A 16,360-nucleotide genomic window follows, 5' to 3' on the forward strand; every position below is an offset into this window, starting at 1 on the left:
ATAAATGAAGAAAAATTTTGATAATTTTGAAAATAAAACTCAAATAATACTTATATTAATGACAAGAAATGAAATTTATAAATTAAATTGAAATTTTTCGAATATCTAATCAAAAACTTTTAAAATCCGTACACATGAAAGTTTGATGATGAATATCTTTTGAACGGTTAACTTTATCGCCAAAACATAAGACACCGATTTTATAGAGCAGTTAATTTCCAACAAATATTAGTATTTCGCATTTCGTAAAAGTCATTTATTGTCGAGGTATAAAATTCATAAACAAAAATGGAATTAGTCATAAAATAATCAAAATTAAATCCTTTATATCTTTCAAATGGCGAGGTTTACGAAAAAAATATAAGATACCTTTTTTGTAGAACATTAAATTTCCTACAAAATTTATTCGAAACATTTTTTTGTACAGTCAATTAATGGAAAGGTATGAATTTTTTCTATTGGACTAAAAAAAAAATGAAAAACTGCGATGCGGAGGATCTTCCTTTCAAAATTAAGAGCTCATATTTGGTGGGAATTTTTTTAAGGTGTCTAGGAACCCATTTTTCCGTTGCACTTGTAAAAAAAAAAATAGCCGATTTTTTTGACCCACCCTAGTGTACAATAGTTCGAAGTATTTTAGATTGTAGAGATTGAATCCTTTGGAGATTGGAGAGTTTGGTTGAACCCCACAGCTCTATTCCATACGCCCAGATGGGTTTTCAAAATAGAAGTGCAATTTAATTTTTTTTATCAACAGCAATGTATAAGTTGTACTATTTGTTCGTAAATATGAGAAAGTTGTTATAAAAATGCACAGTATGGCTGATAATTTGATTTCAATATTTCACTTTCGCGTTTTTTTTGGGCCAGGAAAATTTATCATGAAAGAATAATATGACTTACTTTTTGCTAATCTATCAATAGCTCGCTGAGTTCACCTCGTACTGAAATATAGATATACGGCTTTAATTAGGTGTAATAACAGTGAACCTTATGCGAGCCTTCAGTATGGGAATCAGTCAGGGACAGAACGTTGTTTAGTCTTCGTTAGCTTCAAGAATGAAAATGCCGATTCGCATAAATTATGTAGGTCCTTGTATGTAGATAGAAAGTTTTGTCTTCTACAATCGCTTCAAAGTCCACATGGTACACGGAATTCCACCCCAGACATTGCAAGCGATCTACGATCGACCAAAAAACTGGTCTTGCTATCGACTTGTTGGCCACCCCTGCTATAGGGGGTTGGCTAGAGGCTAGAGGGGAAGCTATGAGACCCCCTCCTAGATAGTTAAAGATTAAATAGTGAATATTTTTTGGGAGCAACAGTTCAATTTGTGGTTTATCTTAACCGTAATCATAAGTAAGATCATCAATTTCAGACTCAGCATCAAACATCTTTTATTTAAATGATCGGAATTCAGATAGATGTGGAAGGTTCAGTTTAAAACAAAGAATTTCAGTTAAAAGCAGATCTACCATTTGAACATTCTAGTGAGTTTGCTCACTAGAGTTTCCTGAGTAACTAGAAAACCTTCCTGAGTTTCCTGAGTAACTAGTGAGTTTTAATAGTCAATTAATTTTTGAAAAAAGAAATATACAAAAACATATAGTGGGGGAAAAACAGCAAAAAACGGGTCCCAAAAAGGTAATTCAATTTCAGTTGTATTCATTTAACGAGCTAGGCATAGTCTTTTGTTATATAACTAGTCTGAAAAATGAATTCATGTCAGTTAAGACTACATAAGAAGGTTAAGTGGTGTAGAAAGAGAAATGGGGAAAAGGTAAAAATACTACCTATTCTCTTCTTTTTTGTGTTTGTGCTCACGGAGGGGTAAGAATGAAGGTCCTTTTGGAGGGCGACGGTTAGTCCTTTGTTATAATACCTAGTGGTGTAGCACAGTGAGTGTGTAAATGTGCCCAGAAGAGAACTATGTGTACAGCCAGGATCTTAGAAAGAGAAGAAAACTGGTAAAAAGACTTTTACTAAATGTCCAGGAAGTCGTCGCTATTGTCTGATTCTATCTGCAAGTCCCCAAGTATACAAGAGATCCAATCTACTACAAATATCCTTATTTTATAGACTTTAAAATTGAAAGCTCTCATAACCAAAAAGAATATCCCTCCTCGTTAATTGTTCATATTAATTACAACAATTAATCACGTTAAACTTCAAAAACGGAGAAAAAAAAAAAACTAAGACTGAAATTATCAATAATTTTCTGTTCCAAATAATTGATGAAGTAAGAAAAAGGGCACATCAAGAATAATGAACTAAAAATAGATTAATTTTTTCCTCCATTATTAATATTCTTGACTTTCTCACATGTACGTAAATGCTGCTATTCACACTCGGGGTAGATTTAATACAAATTTTTATAGCAAATTAATGTTATTTCACAGCAAAAATAATGAATAAAAAATAAAAATAAAATTATAAACCTAACGAGCAAGTTCAAGATATACTTCGAGTAATCGTACATACGGTAATACAATGAACACATAAAAATTAACGGACCTTGGATATTTTAAGCTATTAAAAACAATAATTAACTAAGCTGTGATAATTACCGAAATTGCTTTATTCTAATTACGTCATTAAATCTTAATTTTTAAAACGTAAAATAAACTTAAGACAGAAATATGGCAGCTACAAATATGATATCTAAAGAGGGCTGGAAAGGCTTGTCAATTTAATAATTAAGGCAGATAATGTTGTAAAAAATGGAGGTAAATCTGGTCATGAATAATTCCAGAGAATAATAATGCAATAACAAGTTCTTATGGTTTGCCAATGATGCTCCAAGATGTAGACACCAATTGCTAACTTACAGGAAATTACAGGCATGTAAATGAGTCCCCCAGGTAATCGAATTTTAATTAATATATTTTTCTGTTCTTCAAAATAATTTGATACAATATGCATGATGTATACGCAAACTTTACTACATTTAAATTTTATTATTATTAAATTACGCGAAATATAAACCATAAAATTTATTCAAGAAATTGGCCCTTCTATTCAGAAAATATTTACTCCAAATTTAGAATTTTTCTACAATATTTAGTTCTTATTAGTTTTTACAATTGTAATGAGGCAGCACATTTACAATTAAGTAACTCCTTAGGAGAAATCTGACTCTAAGAACTACCTTAACCAGTTAAGCGCGGAATTTAATTTTAAAAAACACCCCACAGCGTGCAGAATTAAAATCAGACAATGACGTGTATACACGTCGTGGGCAAAACAGTTTACAATAGTCAGTAATAGCCCTGCAAGCGACTTTTTCTGCAATCTCTGGGGGGCTTGACATTACAGAGAGCATTCTGTGCTCATTCAAAATCTTGCACCGCTTCACGTATGCATTGCTCCTAGTTAACTAGGGACGCCAAGAGCTTTTACAAGGAAGAAAAAGAGCTTTGAATTCTGTGTAAAATGAAATCATGCTCGTACTGAGGTCTGAACCTCTATCTAAAGTAAAAACAGGCATTGCACAAGGGTTGAGAGCTTCTATTTGTGTGCCTAATTCCCCAATCTCTAATGCGGAGACTAAACATGTACCAACCACTTATCATTTGGCTGACTCCCACCACCCCCCCTCGGTATAAAATACTTAGCAGTTCTATTGGTAAGATAAAGGAAACATCCCACCAAATAATATTCTTATTGTATTTTATTAAAATTTCGAGTTTTTTTTATAGTTGATGGCAATTTTATATTTTTCACAACGAGTATACACGTCGAACGTACTGTAATAAAGATTTGGTTTGACTTATATACACGTTAAACGTGCTACTGGTTAAGAGCTTAAGAAGAGAAAATGGAACAAATAAGAATTATAGTTCAACATAATGTGCAATGAGGAATCGTAGAGAAAATAGGAACCATTTTTTGGAGGGATAATAAAACATATATATGGAAATGTAAAATGACACTAATATTGTCATAAAAGCTTATTAACAGGTCGGATGTTAGCATCGATACGAAATATCGAATTAGAACATTCTGCGATTTTCAAAAACAATTTAAAAAAAAGAAAAAATTATGGTCGTATAAGACTAAAATAAGAACTAGGAGAAAAATATTTCTTATATGAGAAGAAGACTTTACTTTGAACATGGTCATCCAACGCCAAGATGGCACGGTTTGTGGGTGTATGAGAGAGAGACAGAGTGCTAGGATCGTGACGCCTGACTGGACGAATTATGAAAACTATTTCTAACTTCCGGTCCAATGAAATACCACAGCCTTGAGAATTCTTATGTAAGATGATATAGCATACTCTAGTTATTAGATAGTAAAACACATTTCTTTTGACGTCGCATATTAAAATAATCAAAAAATAGACTTCAAGATATAAAAAAATTTATATTAATAAGGAGAAAATTATTTTCCTAGCCAAAGTTAGTTTCATGAATTACTCGCAAGAACTGTTAAGAGTAACGGTTAAGAAGCGTAATTCATTTCAAGTTGAAAAGTTAGTGAAAACGGAATAGGCTTTTAAAAAGGACACTAGTCAGATGATGATGCTTTCATGTTTCTGATAGATTTCGAATTTTCAGTCATCATTAGAGGTTAGTTTAGAGAATTTGACTTCCATTTTGTTTCTGAAATAAATTACCCTTGCTTATTTCTTTTTTTTTGCGGGGCTTCGACGTCCATTAGCGTCCACGGCTTTTTTTACTTTATCTCAGAGCACTGACAGCCTGCGGACAGGCTCGTATCAAACAACACTGCCCATCACCGGGTAAATCATCAGGTAAGAAGAATATAAAGGCTAGAAACTGGATTCAAACCTAGGCTCTCAGGGGAAAATCAAATATGCCCATGATGGCGAACCTCTGACACGCATCGACAGAGACAAAAATAAATAATCATCATTTTAAATAATGCTTGAGCGATTTGTGGAGTACTATGGTTGAAAATATCAAAAAATTATAAATATAATTTAAGCCTAAGTCGTACCGGTGCTTAAATCGTATAAAAGTACTTTTGCTGCCATACAAATGGTAACTGTATATAGTTATACTGCTCGGTTGTACTTAATCGCGTAGGCAGTGGCATCTGCGTTTCAATGAGTTAAGACTGTTTTTGGTAAACAAATACATTTATAGCCATTTGAGTGTAATTTTCATCTGGAGTGTGGAAGCTCCTGAGGCAAGAAAACACTAATTTTGCTTTTTTAGTATATGTTAGTATATCTATTAGCGACTTTTTTGGCCTCTCGCAGTTTTGTGAAAGATTTTTTTTCAAAATAGTTTTGGGGTTCTATAGACTGACATGCACGCTGTGTCTTATCTCGTACTCACTAACGCTTCCTAAGAAATACTATCGTTCGACATCCCGTAATATGCTAACCATTAAGCTAAAAAAATGGTACTTATAGATAGATGTAGGAAAAATGCTGAGCTGAGGGAGCTTTTTAAGGAGGCGAACATTGTAAAGAGCATTAAGCTGGGAAGACTACGCTGGTTGGGGCACCTCCACAGCATGGACCAAGGTAGAGCACCTCGCATCGCCTATGAAGGGCATCCCGGAGTCAGAAGGCCTAGAAGGAAGGCCAAGACTGAGATGGTTGAACAAGGTGGAGGAGGACCTCTCCAAGTTAAATGCGGGAAGATGGAGAAGGAAAGCGAGTGATAGAACGGCTTGGAATGAATTGTTGAAGGAGGCCAAGGCCCAACAAGGGCTTTAGAGCCATGGAGTAAGTAAGTATTAAGCTAAAAAAAACCATTCCTGGCAAAGTGCAGTGTTATGTGAAAGGTACAACACAGTAGAAATCAAATTATTTACACATAACTGTTGAATATTGGCTTAAAATTCGAAAACTATTAGAAACATGAAAAATATACGAAAAAACGACATGAAATTAACGACCAGTCAACAAAATTTTTGATGCAAACTTTTAGCGCTCTTTCATAGTTTAAAAAAAATAATGAGAAAACTTCTTAAATACAAAAAAATTAGATAATGGATTTATATAAATGGAGAGCCATTAGTCTTAATAAATAAAACATCAAGTCTGTGAATGTTTTAAACGCCAGACATTAAAAATAAATTACATAATTTAAATAATTCTAACAGTGTAATAAAGAACAAATTTCATTTTATTTTTTTGAATTAAAAGGAGAATGAAAAACAATGTAGGCGTATAGAAGATAATGTTAAAAGTTCAAAGTATCTTTGCATTATAACTAACCTAACCTTAAATCATTTTTTCAGTAAAACTTTATTTATTTATAAATTCTCCTTTATTAAAAAAAGAAAATTTATTGAAAATAAAATAAATCCTTTTCCAATTTATTAGCGAAGATATTTAGAATGATTCATAATTAGATATGATTTCCAGAAATACATACGTTATTACGATAATATGTGCCAAATCAATATTACCTCGCCATCAATGGGTAATGCGCATAATCATTAATACATTAAGGATACTGTAATATATAATACATTTAGCAGAAGATTAGTGTCAATCAATGCATTAATCACATGATAATTATCTTATGGCTGTAATGAATAATTACCTTAAACGGATAGAAAATGAATAAAGTATTCGAACAACTCAATTTGATTCAATTCTTCTCAAGGTGAGTTTTTAATTCAGCGAGATAAGCACCCAAAATGTGTACCCCTGAATTTTTTTGGATGTTAAAACCTATAAGAAGAATTAAATTCTCTTAAAAGAAAGAAATATTTTTAGATTCTGGCGAGCGAGCTTTGATCTAAAAACCAAATGATTGTCTATAATATGAACCCTAAAACTGCAGTCGGTTGTGGTTGCAACTGAATTCACACTATACAATAAGAGATACAAGAAATGGTACCAAAATATGGGCACCCAAAGACATAAGTGGAAAGAATGATGACCATCCATTGATGGAAGCCATTTAGTTCTCTACATGTTGGCAAGCTGGTCGTCCTAGGAGATCGACTAAGGATGGTGGTGAAATGGTTGCATGGACACTACCGCTTTAGCCACATTCGATCACACACACAAAAAAGAACATTTGAAAAATCGATCACACTTAGTACACCTACCTAAACAGTAAGGATAGTCGATACATTGCCCAAAATATTATAATTGTTATTTATTTTTATTTTTTATTCTGTTTTTACCAAAAAGGTGTACAGAAGGAGTTGCATAGACAAATCCTTTTATAAACAAATAATACAAGATAAAAATTAAACATAACTTAAATAAAGAAAATGAAATAGAAATAGAAATTTATTATTCTGGGACAATTGTCCCCTAAGAATAAATACAGGTACAAATAGAGGCCTTAATAGTTTGGCCTGTTTAAAAGAAAATAAATAAATAAGTATTTAGAATAAAGTGAAAATAAAAATAACAGTAGAAATTAAGGAAATAAATTAAAACAATTAGAATTTCGGAGGAAGCTGAATAGAAAGTAGATAACTGAATAGACGGGATTTAAAGATAGATAGGGTAGGAGCATGGCGGACAGATGAAGGCAAGGAGTTCCAGAGAGGAGCACGTATTAGGAAGGACTTGTCAAAGGATGAGGTACGGTGAGAGGGAATATAGAGATCAGATGAGCGAGATCTGGTATTACGGGAATGGATGGAGGATTTAAACTTAAGGAGTTGGTAAATATAGGATGGTCTCTTTGAGACTGGATGACTTGAAAAAGGAAAGAAGCCAAAAAATATTGGCGGCGATAGACAGGGAAAAGCCACTTCAACTCATCGTAGCAGTGCGAAATGCGAGAGTCTCTGGAAATGCTGAAAATAATAGTAGTTCCTTTCTACTAATTGTGGTTGAGGTAGATAGTTGAGGAAGATACTTTATTCTCATGCATTCATAAAGCGGACAGGAAATAATTAAATGAAATAAATCTTCATTTTCATGGCGATTGCAAAGAGTACAGAGCTGGTTAGGATTTAGTAAGTAGGCTATTGCTTTGTGGATGATTTTAATGGTGAAATTACTGCAAGTTCTAAGTTGGAATAATATGCTAGTTACAGGAAATGGCAGAGAGAGTAGAAGATATTTTTGAACATCCGAGATATTTAAAGGGATATTTCTATAATAAATACTATAATTTGAGGAGTATAGTCTGGCTACATCAGTATTGTGTAAATTGGCTTCATAGGTTGACAACATTGTATTTAGACTTTTACGGATTACATGAGGATCCTGCATTTCCCAAAGATGGTGTATAATTGTTAATTAGCATTAAGGTAAGATCATTTTTGGGTACTATTTTTTTTATATCAAATGAATGTAAATTATAATCTGTTACCGTAAAATGTGTTCCTGAAGATGACCTAGTCCCTAAGATCGAAAGCTTGGCAACAAATAAATAAATAATTGACTGAAATTAGCAACCCCAAAACTTATAAATTTATCCTTTTTCAGCTGTAAAAGCATTTAGTGTAGAATTTATGTATCTATTTATTTAACAAACAGATAAATAAAAAAGATAATGTAAAACATAGATCATAGATATTAACGTATAGAATTGGTTATGTGGCCCACAATGGAGAACTGCAGGGGTACATCCTATAATAAGAGTTTTGTAGGATGGGCGATAGGGTAAGAGGCGATTAGGAGAGGGAGAGAGGGAAGGAGGGAAATTAAATTACAACAGATGCAGCCCGCAATCAATACTTGTAGAATGGAATATTACTACATCAGTATGTAACCAAGCTTACAACACTGTAGTAAACCAAGGGAAAATACCTGTAACTTTTTTAAATAATACAGGATTCATTATTTTTTTAAAAAAAGAGTCCTGATTTAAATTACAGCGATTTAAATAATAGCGAATAATTTGTTGAGTTTATAGTTTAGTGAAAGATAATCAATAATCGCCTCACTATGAGCAATTCACCAAAAGCTAATAACGATTAATTGTACCATAAGTTGGTGAGTGCCCTTATAATTAGTTCTTCCAACTTTTAAAAAAATCTCATGTGAACAAATTAATTTTCTTTTTTATTTTTTGAAAATACGGTTTGGTCCATAATGCTGGGTAATATCTTTGATTTTTTTTAAATCCTGATCGATTTCGGACTTCTAGCCATCATCAGAGGAGATTAAACAGTCTAGTGTAAAGATTTCTACTTCACTTATTATATTTCCAATCTCGTTTTACATTTGCTGATAGAGTGCGGGAGGTTTAAATGGCGAGAATGTAAATCAAAATGTTTAATGAATTTTGTAAAATGTATTTTGTAAAATGAATTTTAAATGTGAATTTAAAAGTTATTTTTTTAAATTTTATTTACAAAGAAACTACATAGTATTTACAGGAGTACCAATAAAGTAATTCTAGCTCCTATATAGTCTTAGTATTATCACACAGGCTAAAAAGGAAGTAAAATTTTGATTAGAGGGGCATAAAATTGCATAAAAACCTCAAAAATGTAAAATAAAATGCTAAAGCCTAAATTAGACTATAGTCTGAGTATATGCTTAAAACTCTTTTAATGTTTATATTTCTCGTTAATATCATAATATTAAAAATTAATAAAATTTAATAATTATTTAAAGGTTTTTGTACGTTTAGTGCAATGTGCAACATTTTAGAATTGTAAATTTAGAGTTGTACTTTATATGGAGAGAGGGGCACGCGAATTCGAGCAAGAAAACATGGAATTATACTTATTTCATTTGTAAAGTAAATTAAAAATTGTTAAAAAATATTGATATTAATAATCGAATTTTAATAAATAACTTTTGACACTTAACAAATAACTTTTAATAACACCAATTATTACAATTCCATTTCATAGTAGGGGCTCAGTTACAAAGGGTATCGTCCGAACAACAATAAATTACAAGCAGAAGCAAGCACATTGATAAAACAAAAATCCTAATGCATCAACTAACTGTAACAACGTCAAAATAGGAGATTCTCAAAATTACATCTACCTCCCCCCACAAAACCCAAGAAAATACTTCCGGAACATTGTTACAGAAATAAAAAGTGATTGATTATTAATTAAAAAGCTAATTTTGGTTTTCAAATTTGAAATTCTAGAAGTGCTTTTTTTAATTTTATTGGATATTCTATAGGAGAGACGACTTTATCCTGATGAGGAAAATTAGGGTGGATACTCACGGTGGTTTCCCTGAAAAGTCCTCAAATTACAATTTTGACACTACTTTCTTTTGCATGTTGTAAAGTGTAAATTTAAATAAGATTCAATTCAATTCAACGAAATATTTATAATTCTTTGTACAGGCACAAACAATACCGCCTCTTTCATTTTTAAAATCCAACTCAGACCTGCAGTACGCGCATAAAGACCCACTTAAATGGATGAAATGAGACCGAAAATAGGGAAATAACTTGAAAACCACCAAGAAGAAAAAGCAGCAAGCAAATTTTACACTACAGAGGAGAAGCACTCTTTCTTACGACAAAAACTTGAATTAATACCACTCCAATATCTTTGCAGATTTGGTTCTCTATCTTAGCAAGTTTATTGACAGGAGACTAACGTGGAACCACACGCTAAACTGGACTACAACTGAATTAGCTTAGTAAACTACTGTAACTTGATGACCACTAGATAGACGATCTGAATTACCATTAGATTATAAGCTGACGAGAACTTACTGGACTAGAACTATCGGTTTCAACCAAACGATCAAATTTTCAACTCAATATTCTGCCTGAAAGTGCGGATATTTGCTATTAACTCTACAACACATAATGAAGGATCTAAAACTAGCAAAAATTAACTACAAAAAAAGGTCTACAATCCATGTGCTGTCTGACTCAAATCTTTTTTTTTAGGGTTCTCCACAACTCGTGGTTCCCTTCAGCCAAATGCCTTCTTCCAACCACCATGAACCTCGGCCTCTGTCAGACCATATACCGCCATCATCTCCTTCACCCGGTCCCTCCACCCACTTTTGGGTCTTCCTCTCTTCCTCCTTAGGCCATCCACCTCTCTGTCCATCACCACCTTAGGCAATCTCTCTCTGGTCCCATCCTCCTCACATGTCCATACCAAGTGAGTGGCTTAGCCTCTCTAATCTCCAGGACGTTTCTCTCCACTCCCATCCTTTCTCTGATATTAACATTCCTCACTTTGTCGCGCCTCGAACATCATGCAGATCTCCTCAAAAAATCCATTTCCACTGCTAGGAGCCTATCGCGCTGTCTTCTGTTCAAGACCCACGTTTCTGCGGCATACAATAGGATACTTTGGAGTATTGATGTAAAGATTTGCCTCTTGGTTCTGGGTAGCAAATTTCCGCTCCATAGCACTGGGTTCAATAGGCCTATTACTTTTTTCCCCTCCCTGATTCTCCTCTCTACTTCCTGCTGGGAGGAACCATCCTGCACTACTATTAACCCTAGGTATTTAAAATGATCCACTCTTTTAAAGCGTCTACCTTCTAGACCCAAATCTAGAAATTTAAAATCTCGCCCTCCACTATAGTTCCAAACAACCTACCAAGTCGTCAGATTTACTGGAGATTTCGCGGCCTGTTCTGAAACCGTCTAACAACACGCCAAAACTTTATTTGGTTACACGATCGTAAATATATTATATATTTATAAATAAAAACAATAAACAAGATTTATCAACTAAAATTAGAATAAAGATCCATGAAACTAAGTTTCAGCTGTAAACAATGCGCGTTACAGGTTTTTATTTAAAAAAAACAAAGACATAAAAATAAATGGTTTATAACAGCCTTAAATAAAATAATGATATAAAATTTTGTAAAAAAACAAGCACATTTATATTTATATGTCTAAGGCACACAATATCAAACAGAAAACCGGTCCACAGAGGGGAACATCTGTACCGCAACACCTGTTTCTTAGGTAGAAACTTAATAACAAATTATTATATCCTTCTGTTTCTATACTCTATAGCTAGATAATTAGCCCACAGCATCATTAACTGCAACTATTACTATATCATTAATTAATATTATGAATCATACTAATGTCTGACTACCAAAAAAAAAAATTCTCCACATAAAGTCTTTAAAAAACATTTATAAAATTCAAATAAATAACCATTTAAGTCAAGTATGCAACCGGGATATTGGTTTTCTTGATGGAAGGGATTAAGATTGAGAAGTATATGCATTTTTTGGGCATAACTGAGTTCTCTGAATGTTAACAATTATAAAATAATCTCTTTATCAGAGAAATTGTTTCAAAAAATATGTTTAAATAATAATGTAGACAATTTTAAAGCAATAAATTTGATAAAGACAGAAAAAAGAGGCAAAGGTGCTCAAAAGGAGGTTATTTGGGGGTTAAACAGGTACTAGTTATTTTAGAAATACATAGCTAGAGCAATGCATTTGTGCTGCCGAGATACGAGTTGGATAATAATCAATTCTTAAGTTGTAATTTTTTTTCAGACATCAAGTCTCAAGTATGTACGAGGGTCGTTTAAAAAGTCCGAGCAAAAATAAAAACTACTTAATTATTTGGGGTAAACCTTTTTTATTTTTCAACATTGTCTCCTTTTAGGCTTATACACTTCGTCCAACGCTGCTCTAGTTTGTTGATCCCTTCCGAATAATAGGATTTGTCCAAGTCTGAAAAATAGCCATTCGTTTCTGCAATCACCTCCTCGTTTGAATAAAATCTTTTTCCCGCCAGCCATTTCTTCATATTGGGGAACAAATAGTAGTCCGAGGGAGCCAAGTCTGGAGAATAGGGGGGGATGTGAAACGAGTTGGAACCCTATTTCCATTAATTTTGCGACCAGAACTGCTGAGGTGTGAGCTGGTGCGTTGTCGTGATGGAAAAGGACTTTTTTGTGGGCCAATCGTGGGCGTTTTTCTTGCAGCTCGGTTTTCAAACGCTCCAATAACGATGAATAATATGCACCTGTAATAGTTTTACCCTTTTCCAGATAGTCGATGAGGATTATTCCTTGCGAATCCCAAAAGACAGTCGCCATAATCTTTCCGGCCGAAGGAACGGTCTTCGCCTTTTTTGGCGCAGATTCCCCCTTGATAACCCATTGTTTAGATTGTTCTTTGGTCTCAGGAGTGTAGTGATGTATCCATGTTTCATCCACAGTGACGAAACGACGCTTAAAGTCCTGCGGATTCTTCTGGAACAGCTGCAAACCGTCCTTACACGATTTCGTTTTTGGTCAAGCGTGAGCAATCGCGGCACCCATCTTGCGGAAAGCTTTGTCATGTCCAAATGTTGATGCAAAATATTATGTACCCGTTCATTCGAGATGCCCACAGCACTAGCAATCTCACGCACCTTCACTCTTCTTTCATCCATCACCATATCATGGATTTTATCAATGATTTCTGGAGTAGTAACCTCAACAGGGCGTCCAGAACGATCAGCGTCACTTGTGCCCGCCCATATGGCCACTCCGAAAATTTTGAAACCACTTATAAACTGTTCTAATCAAAGGTGCAGAGTCACCATAATGTTTATCAAGCTTCTCTTTAGTCTCCTGAGGCGTTTTGCCTTTCATAAAGTAGTGTTTAATCAACACACGAAATTCTTTTTCGTCCATTTTTTGAAAATCACTTGACTTCCTCGATTCAAACGAATGCCAAACACAAAGAAATAGACCGACCTGGCTGAAACTTGGTGTGTGTTCCTCCAAGAGATGCTACTAACTAAACATAACCTCGATACGCGCCAGGGGTGCTATCTCTCTGACTTTGCACGGACTTTTCAAACGACCCTCGTAAAAAATGCTCACTAAATATTTATAACACAACAATAAAATTAAACAAATAATCATCCACAAAAAGAAGATTTTGTTAACTTAAATGTAAAATAAGAAAGTATTGATTTGAAGGAAAAAAAGGTGATGCTATGAAAGATACAATACAATACAATAAGTTTATTGCTTTCAAGTTTTCACCATAGCAAGGGGGTGAGCATACAAAGCTGATAACGTAATATTAAATTGTTAATTTGACATCAGTGCTGGGTTCTTTTAAATCCTGTAAAAACAGTAAAAATTACATTTAAAAAAATACATATGGGTATATACTATATTTAGACAATATAATGGAAATCTTCAGAATCTTAACATATAGATAAATGGACAATAATTATAATGATATTTTGAAGAAATGAAAGTTATGCCAGAGAATAATAATGACTACTGGAATCCATATTGTCAGTTGCCTGGGCATTCAGGGCAAAGCATAAGGACGCAGGAGCCACTCTTGCCCGACTGAGTTCCTTAGGTACACTCAAAAAAAACAAAAACCTAAGCCATTTACGGCAAAGAAAAATACAGCAGTATGGCAGCCAAAAAGGAAAAGCACGATCACACGGGTGCAAAAACCAGACAGGAAATAGCAAATAAGTTCATATTACTTGGAAGGCTGAGGCTAATCTGACTTCTCAAATACAATACAAATACATACTGGAGTAAACAAATGCAATGCATGCGCCTGCATTGACAAAAGCAGTAAAGGTTTCATAAAGTGCAAAACTGCACTACACGTATAATTTTTCCAATAAGAAGCGTTATTCTGAAGTAACCAATAATGTTAACCTTTGAAAAAATTTTGGTTTGTACTGGTACAAGTTTAATACCATCAAAACGTAAAAATAAGCTAAAAATCAATATAAGCTGAGATTATGGAAGATAAAAGTACACTTTATGAATATAGTAAAATTAAACTGAAACAATTAAAAGAAAAATCGCTGTAACCTAATATTTCTATAACTAGAGATTTTTCAAAGTGAGATTTAAACAAAAAAATATCATTTTTTTATTAACCTGCCCGATATTGGGAAACATCATATTATAAAAAGTCAATTTAGGAGATGATAGAACTTATATATATAACCCTTTAATACTATAATAGCTGGGCCAGATTATATAATATTATGCAAAGAATGCTCTTTATTACAACAAAATACTGGTCACAGAGTTTAATTATTGGTTATATAAACGATTTAGAAGGTTATTGTTTTCTTATTAGGAGAAAATTTGTCTTGTTGACTATTGACTGGTGCAATTCGAACGTTACCGAATTATTTATTTAACATACATTATTATTTGATTTTTTTGAACCAATACTTGAGTAACATTATTTTAGTACCTCACATCTTGAAAAGCACCTTTGTTATGTTTAAAAGTAATATCTTTAAAGAATATACGAAAATAAATACTGTTACAAATTTTCATTACAAAATAGAAGTTACCGTTAAAAGGATTTAAAGAACGACAAAGATTTTACAAAAGAATGAATTATAAAGCAGTAAGGCAAACAATACTCCTTTTTACAACATTTAGCATTCAAATACAAAATATGTAAAGAAATATTTAAGATGAGTAGTACCAATTAGCTGTTCTGATAAAAAAATGTTACCTTAGAAAATTATTTGAAAGCTGTCAGTATTCAAGTCACAAATTACATCCTCTGATTGCAATTACATTTGGTGCTAATTTCTGTTTTCAATTCACCGAATAGTTTAAATAAAAGTTATAGATTTATTCAGAAATCAGTTTCACAGAATATCAATAGAGCCTCTCTCTTGAATAAATCACAGAAAAGGCGAAAACAAATCAGTGAAATTGCAAACAAGTCTAATTTAACTGTAATTTTTCGGGATACTCGGGCAATATTTAATATAGCTTCCGTGAATTTATTAAATTTTAAATTACAAACATTTCAGTAAAAAATTTAATTCACCCTTTAACAGCAAAGCGAAGAGAAGAATTTTTAAAATAGGATTATTCATAAATAAAAAAGCGATGAAAATAAAATTACTTAAAAAAAAAGAAGCATCAGTAAATAAATGCTATTTGGAGGAATGTGGCTAAGAAAACCGCTTATACAAAATGAATAGTCGGACTATAATTTTCAATGTTTTTAGCATTTTGATTTATAATGGTAGAAAGATTTACTGACGGCACTGTATATGGTTGCCACTCACTTTAAATAACCTAACTTCAATGCAAATTAAATGAACAGTAACGTTAAATAACAGTATTAAATGCATAAATTATTTACGTTATAAAAGCTATCAGCTTTTTTTTTTTGTATGTTAATGAAAAAATATATTTTTAAAGTGATTTTTATCGTAGGCACTTCAAATAATTAAACTACAGAAGAGGTTAATTAACTGTTACAAGATATGTATGTACAGAAAAGGTTATTAGAAAAATACTTAAAAGAGTAATTTTATGATTAGGAAATTCAACAAATTATTAATTTATACCATTTGAAGTAATGCCAATTTGTTGAATATATTTGGCAAATAAGAAAATGTTGCGAAATAAATCTTTAAATTATGAGAACTATGTAAAAAAAATGTCTCAATAAATTCTGTTAACCGATTAGTTTTTTAATCATCAAACATAAAATAATGAAAACTGAGGTATTAAAAATTGTTTCTACAAGTA

The 16,360-nt window shown here is 32.7% G+C and overlaps 1 protein-coding gene across 5 annotated transcripts in view; it reads right to left on the reverse strand.

Annotated features, from left to right (window-relative positions):
- Nucleotides 1-16,360, reverse strand: part of LOC141454695 (uncharacterized) — a 424,389-nt gene that overhangs the window by 407,235 nt on the left and 794 nt on the right. The gene's annotated exons all lie outside the window — the stretch shown is intronic.

Source organism: Rhodnius prolixus, unplaced genomic scaffold (assembly GCF_049639745.1).
Source record: "Rhodnius prolixus isolate KJV_2025 unplaced genomic scaffold, Rpr scaffold_9, whole genome shotgun sequence".
Lineage (NCBI taxonomy): Eukaryota > Metazoa > Arthropoda > Insecta > Hemiptera > Reduviidae > Rhodnius > Rhodnius prolixus.